The sequence below is a fragment of the Pongo pygmaeus genome, chromosome 12 (assembly GCF_028885625.2).
Source record: "Pongo pygmaeus isolate AG05252 chromosome 12, NHGRI_mPonPyg2-v2.0_pri, whole genome shotgun sequence".
In the NCBI taxonomy this organism is placed as follows: Eukaryota; Metazoa; Chordata; class Mammalia; order Primates; family Hominidae; genus Pongo; species Pongo pygmaeus.
This window is the reverse complement of record NC_072385.2, coordinates 69,898,018-69,905,672: the sequence shown is the minus strand read 5'-3', so window position 1 is coordinate 69,905,672 and position 7,655 is coordinate 69,898,018. Positions and strand designations below refer to the sequence as shown.

The 7,655-nt window shown below is 40.8% G+C and overlaps 1 pseudogene; it reads left to right on the top strand.

Moving 5' to 3' along the window:
* The first annotated feature begins 5,898 nt into the window (after positions 1–5,898).
* On the top strand, positions 5,899–6,308 carry LOC129030156 (large ribosomal subunit protein eL27-like; annotated as a pseudogene).
* Positions 6,309–7,655: the final 1,347 nt, after the last annotated feature.

The following is a 7,655-nucleotide window of genomic DNA, read 5'->3' as shown; positions in this document are numbered from 1 at the left end:
TGGAGAATTGATTAAGAATTGATTGATTTATCTTTCCAGCCTCTAATGTACAGGAAGGCAAAAGGGAATGGGGCAGGGAATTAATTTGAAGTAAGCCAGCCTACAGTACCTGCAGGGGGGATAAGGTCAACTAGCTCACTAAACATTGACTCTACCCTCCTTTTAGTGCACCTTTTTGTACTGCAGAGTCTAGGGAGCTAAAAATTACTTTTCCCAACTAGGTTCCTGTGTGATTTAGCTTTTGCTAATCAGATGCACTTGTGCAAGAGTTGGGACCTGGAAGTGATAAGATGAAAGCGATTCTGCTATTTCTTTTGATTCTTTCTTCTGGCAGGCACAGTCAGGCAAAGAAGCACTGGCTTTTTCTGTGCCAGCATTTCAGTGGCAAGTCGCTAGCTTCATGGGTAGGGATGTGCCTGATGTAGAGCATGCACATCTAAGAGAGTCAGCATAGTTCTAGAGCTAGCAGTAGTGGCGGTGGTGACAGGAGCTACCTGATCCCTGGTACATGCTTCTGAAGCCAACAGTTCCAATGATGGTGGCAGAAATGACATCTCTGGTGACTACTTCTGCAGGGTCATTCTGGGAGTTATTTTTGAAGACCTAGCCTGGAGCTTGCCCCCACCTAAAATGTAAATTTCTAATCCCATGCATTAAATACCTTTGCTTAAAATAGCTAGTTTATGTTTCTGCAGTTGACTCTGGCCTATATAATCTCCCTCAGTTCATCTCTTTAGGTTCCCAATACCCCTACTCAATCTTTTAATCAAACATATACTTGGTTTAGAGGGAGTCATTCCTTCTCTCAGGTTAAACTCAGTTCTTGCAATCAGCTTGAGTGATTTTTATTCCGGTCAAGTTCCTATATGGGCTCCCCATGGAGTCATGGGATTAATCTGCCTTCTACATTCTCAGTGTACAGTGTGTGGAGAAGTAGAATGACTACACTATGAACATGACACATGGAGCTGTCAGTGGTCATGGCACATGCAGAATCCTGTTGGGCAGGAGTGGTGAGTACTCTATGCTGACAGTGGAGTCACTTCCTTGGTTGAGCCATCTGTCTGTCGGTCCTGGTTCTACCCTATGGGAGAATCTTCTCACTATCCCCCATAGCCACATCTTATTAATATTTGGTCAGTGGAGAGCATTCCATTCCTATACAGATTTTATAAACCATCTCCTTTTGAGGTGGATTTAGGAGCCTGAGGGCTGAGCAGTTAGTCACTGGCTGACAGCAAGCTAGGCCAGCATTTCTTTGCAGCTTCCACGATCTCTTTAGTAGGTTTCTAGTTAGTCGGATTCTTGTCGATCCCAGATATGAGTAACCATAGTTACTCACAGCTTAGGGACATAGTCTCTGTCCCTAAGTGGCTTCATGGCCACTGCATGGAGCACTTTGAATCAATAGCCCTCTATGGAAAGATATCACCTTTAATCAATTTTTTCCCTAGGGACTGGCCTCTCTTTCTTCTCACTGATAGAGAGCTTTTAAGGGAAAATGCTTGAGAAAGGCCTAAAGCCCCCACTACAAGGTTCTAAACTGTAACATTTGCAGGCTATTTAGAGTGTAGGCAGCAGGCAGAGACCACTTCTCTCAGCAAAACTATGTTTTCATTCATCTTTTCTACACTGGCTACTTCTAGGCCAAGTTCATCCCTTGCTAGGGTCTGAATATCCCCATCAAAACTCATAGTGAGAGAGGGTGCAGAAAGACGGTCAAATAGAAGCCTTCACTGATCATCTCCCCCAGAGGAACACCAAACTGAACAACTACCTATACAAAAAAGGATCTTCGTAAGAACCAAAAATCAGGTGAGCAATCACAGTACCTGGTTTTAATTCTAAATAGCTGAAAGTTAACTTTACATAGCTGAAAGAGGCACTGAAGAGGGTAGGAAAGATAGTCTTGAATAGCTGATGCCACCCCCTCCCCCATTCAGCAGCAGCTGCACAGCATGGAGAATCTGTGTGCTTAGAGGAGAGACAGCACAGCAATTGTGAGACCCTGCATTGAACTCAGTGCTGCCCTGTCACAGTGGAAAGCAAAACCAGGCTGAGGTCAGCCAACACTCATCCACAGAGGGAGCATTTGGACCAGCCCTTGCCGGAAGGGAATCACCCATCCCAGTGGTCAGAATTTGAGTTTCCACAAGCCTTGTCACTCCAGGCTGAATGAAGTCTCTGGGGTCCTAAATAAACATGAAAGGCTATCTAGGCCACAAGGACTGCAATTCCTAGTGCTGTTCTGGGCTTGGAGCCAGTGGGACTTGGGGGACATGTGACCCAGTGAGACACCAGCTGGGGTGGCTAAAAAAGTGCTTGCACCACCTCTCCCCAAACCCAGGCAGCAAAGCTCACAGCAACAAAAGCAACTCCTTCTTCCTTCTACTTGAGAAGAGGAGATGGAACAGTAAAGAGGACTTTGTCTTGAATCTTGGATATCAGCTCAGCCACAGTATAGCACACTGGGCAGAGTTGTGAGGCACCCATTCCAGGCCCTAGCTCCTGGACAACATATCTAGACACACACTGGGCCAGAAGGGAACCTGCTGCCTTGAAAGGAAGGACCCAGTCCTGGAAGGATTCATCACCTGCTGACCAAAGAAACCTTGGGCCCTGAAACCAGCAATGATACCCTGGTAGTACAGCACGGGCGTTGGGTGAGACTGAGATATGCCGGCTTCAGGTGAGACCCAGCACATTCCCAGCTGCATTAGCTATGGTGAGAGACTCCTTCTGCTTGAGAAAAGCAGAAGGAAAACTGAGGAGAACTTTGTCTTGCACTTTAGCTACCAGCTCAGCCACAGGGACGTACAGCACCAACAGGGCTCTTAGAGTTCCCATTTCCAGGACTTGTCTCTTGGATGACATTTCTGAATCTGCTGTGGAGCAGAGAGGAGCCCACTGCTCCAAAGGGTGAGTCACAGGCCTGGCAGCATTCACCACAAGCTGACTGAAGAGTCCTTGAGCCTTAAGGAAATACTGGTGGTAGTCTGGTAGTACTCCCCATGGGCCTATGGTGGTGGTGGTCATTGAGTGGGGCTCCTCTTCCTTTGGAAAGAGGTAGGAAGAGTGGGAAGGACTGCATCTTGTGGTTTGAGTACCAGCTCAGCTGCAAACAATGGAACACCGACAGACTTCTAAGGTTTTTGTCTCTAGTCCCTGACACCTCTATGGTACCTATGGATTTCCCTGGGGCAACTCACCACCTTGAAGGGGAGGACACAGGCCTGGCTGGTTTTGTCATCTGCTGATTGTAGAGCCCCAAGGCCTTGAGTGAATATAGGCTGTAGTGAGGCTACAGAGGGCCTTGGACAAGATTAAATACTGTGCTGGCTTCTAGTCTGACCAAGCACAGTCTCAGCAGTGGTGGCCACAGTGGTGCTTGTATCACTGCACCATCAGCTCCAGGTGGCTTACCACAGAGAGAGACCCTCCCTTTGTTTGAGAGAAAGTAAGGGAAGAGAACAAGAGTCGCTGCCTGGTTATCCAGAGAATTCTTCCAGATCTTACCCAAGACCACAAAGCTGATATTTCCACAAGTCTGCATGAACCACAGTGTTACTGGGTTTGGGGTGCCCCCAATGCAGATACAACATAGATCACAACATTCAAGTCCTTTTGAATACATGGAAAGCCTTCCCAAGAAGGACAGGTACAAACAAGCCCAGACTGCGAAGACAAAAACAAATACCTAACTCATCAAACATACACTGACAGACAACCACAAGCATCAAGATCATCCAGGAAAACATGACCTCACCAAATGAACTAAATAAGGTACCAGGGACCAATCATGGAGAAACAGGGATATGTGACTTTTCAGACAGAGAATTCAAAATAGCTATTTTGGGGAAACTCAAAGAAATTCAAGATAACATAGAGAAGGAATTCAGAATTCTATCAGGTAAATTTAACAAAGAGATCGAAATAATTAAAAAGAATCAAACAAAATTTGGAGCTAAAAAATGCAATAGGCACACTGAAGAATGCATCAGAATCTTTTAATAGCAGAATTGTTGAGGAAGAAGAAAGAATTAGTGAGCTTGAAGATGGGTTATTTGAAAACACACAATCAGAGAAGACAAAAGAAAAAAGAATAAAAAACTATGAAGCATGCCTACAGGATCTAGTAAATAGTCTCAAAAGGGAAAATCTAAGAGTTATTGGCCTTAAAGAGGAGGCAGAGAAAGAGATACAGGTAGAAAGTTTATTCAAAGGGATAATAACAGAGAACTTTCTAAACCTAGAGAAAGATATAAATATCCAAGTACAAGAAGCTTATAGAACACCAAGCAGATTTAAGAACCTCAAGGCACCCAAAGATCAAAGATAAAGAAGGGATCCCAAAAGCAGCAAGAGAAAAGAAACAAAAAACATACAGAATATTACAACACTGTAATTGTGTTGGGTAAATTATTCATATTATGAGTAGAAAGACTAAAAGATGAACCAATCAAAAACAATAACTATAACAACTTTTTAAGACATAGATGCTGCACTAAGATATAAATAGAAACAACAAAAGTTAAAAAGCAGAGAAATTAAGTTATAGTTTTTATTAGTTTTCTCTTTGCTTGTTTTTTTAATGCAATCAGTGTTAAATTGTCATCAGTTTAAAATAATGTGTTATAAGATAGTATTTGCAAGCCTCATGGTAACCTCAAAAAAAATACAACTGATATTCAAGAAATAAAAAGCAAGATAGTAAATAATACCACCACAGAAAATCACCTTCACTAAAAGGAAGACCGGAAGGAGGGAAAAAACGATGAGAAGACCACAAAACAACCAGAAAACAAATAACAAAATGTCAGAAGCAAGTCCTTACTTATCAGTAGTAACATTGAATGTAAATGGACTATACTCTTCAATAAAAAGACATAGGGTGGCTGAATGGATAAAAAAAGCAAAACCCACTAATCTATTACCTACAAGAAACACATTTCATCTATAAAGATGCACATAGACTGAAAATAAAGGGATAAAAAAAGATATTTCATGCCAATGGAAACCAAAAGAGAGCAGGAAGAGCTATATCAGACAAAATGTCATATTTAAAATATCATATTATGATATTTATCATATTTATCATAATATCATATTTATATCAGACAAAATAGATTTCAAGACAAAAGCTATAAAAAGAGACAAAGGGCTAGGCGCAGTGGCTCACACCTGTAATCCCAGCACTTTGGGAGGCCAAGGCGGGTGGATCACGAGGTCAAGAGTCGGAGATCAGCCTGGCCAATATGGTGAAAACCTGTCTCTACTAAAAATACAAAAATTAGCTGGGCATGGTGGCATGCACCTGTAGTCCCAGCTACTCGGGATGCTAAGGCAGGAAAATAGCTTGAACCCGGGAGGTGGAGGTTGCAGTGAGCCAAGATTGTGCCACTGCACTCCAGCCTGGGCAACAGAGTGAGACTCCATCTCAAAAAAAAAAAAAAAAGAACAGGCAAAGAAGGTCATTATATAATGATAAAGGGGTTAACTCAGCAAGAGGATACAACAATTGTAAATATATATGCACCCAACACTGCAGCATCCAGATATATAAAGCAAACATTACTAGAGTTAAAGAGAGAGATTAACCCTAATACAATGATAGCTAGAGACTTCAACACACCACTTTCAGCATTGGACAGATCTTCCAGACAGAAAATTAACAAAGAAATATTGAATTTAATCTACACTATAGACCAAATAAACCTAGTAGATACTTACAGAACATTTCATCCAACAGCTGCAGAATATGTATTCTTCTCCCCAGCACGTGGACCATTTTCAAGGATAGGCCATATGTTAGGTCACAAAACAAGTCTTAAAATATTCAAAAAATTGAAATAGTAACAAGCGCCCTTTTTGCTGTAGGACCAAGTGGTTGCTGCTGAAATGGGCAAGTTCATGAAACCTGGGAAGGTGGTAGTTGTCCTGGCTGGACGCTACTCTGGATGCAAAGCCATCATCATGAAGAACATTGATGATGGCACCTCAGATCGCCCCTACAGCCATTCTCTGGTGGCTGGAATTGACTGCTACCCCCGCAAAGTGATAGCTGCCATGGGCAAGAAGAAGATCACCAAGAGGTCAAAGATCAAGTCTTTTGTGAAAGTTTATAACACAATCACCTAATGCCCACAAGGTACTCTGTGGATATCCCCTTGAACAAAACTGTCATCAGTAAGGATGTCTTCAGAGATCCTGCTCTTAAACGCAAGGCCCGACAAGAGGCCAAGGTCAAGTTTGAAGAGAAATACAAGACAGGCAAGAACAAGTGGTTCTTCCAGAAGCTGTGGTTTTAGATGCTTTGTTTTGGTCATTAAAATTTTTTAAAAAAGAAAAAGAAATAGTAACAAGCATTTTCTCTGATCACAATGGAATAAAACTAAAATTCAATAATAATAGGAATTTTGGAAACTACACAATCACATGGAAATTAAACAATGTGCTCCTGAATAAACAGTGAGTCAATGAAAAAATTAAGAAGGAAATTTTAAAAGTGTCTTAAAACAAGTGAAATGGAAATGCAAAATACCAAAACAAATGGGGTACAACAAAAGCAGGACTAGGAGGGAAGTTTATAGCTATAAGTGATTACACCAAAAACAAAGAAAAACTTCAAATAACGATGCATCATAAAGAACTAGAAAAGAAAGAGCAAACCGAACTCAAAATTGTAGAAGAAATAATACAGATCAAGGCCATAGAAATAAATGAAATGAACAAAACAATACAAATGATTAATGGAAGGAAAAGCTGTTTTTTACAAAACATAAACAAAATTGACAAACCCTTAGGCGGACTAAGAAAAAAAGAGAGAAGACCAAAATAAATAAATACAGAGATGAAAAAGGAGACATTAGAACTGATAGAGCAGAAATTCAAAGGATTATTAGTGGCTACTATGAGCAACTTTTGTCAACAGATTAGGAAATATAAGAGAAAGGGACAAATTCCTAGACATGTACAACCTACCAAGATTGAACCATGAAGAAATCCAAACCTGAACAGACCAATAACAAGTAACAAGATTGAAGCTGTAGTAAAAAAGTCTCCCAGCAAAGAAAAGCCCAGGACCCAATGGCTTCACAGCTGAATTCTACGAAACATTTAAAGAAGAACTAATACCAATCCTGTTCAAACTGTTCCATAAAATAGAGGTGGAGGGAATACTTCCAAATGCATTCTATGAGGCCAGTATAATCTCGATACCAAAACCAGAAAAGACACAACAGAAAAAGAAAACTACAGGCCAATATCTCTGATGACTATTGATGCAAAAATCCTCAAGAAAATACTAGCAAGCCAAATTCAACAACACATTAAAAAGATCATTCATCATGACCAAGTGAGATTTATCCCAGGGATACAAGAATGGTTCGATTTGTGCAAATAAATAAATGTGATACATATTACATCAAGAGAATGAAGGACAAAAAACATATGATCATTTAAATTGATGCTGAAAAAGCATTTGATACAATTCAACATAACTTCATGATAAAAACCCTCAAAAAACTGGGTACAGAAGAAACATATGTCAACACAATAAAAGCCATATGTGACAGAACCATAGCTAGTAACATACTGAATGGGGTAAAACTGAAAATCTTTTCTCTAAGATCTGGAACAGTACAAAAATGCCCACT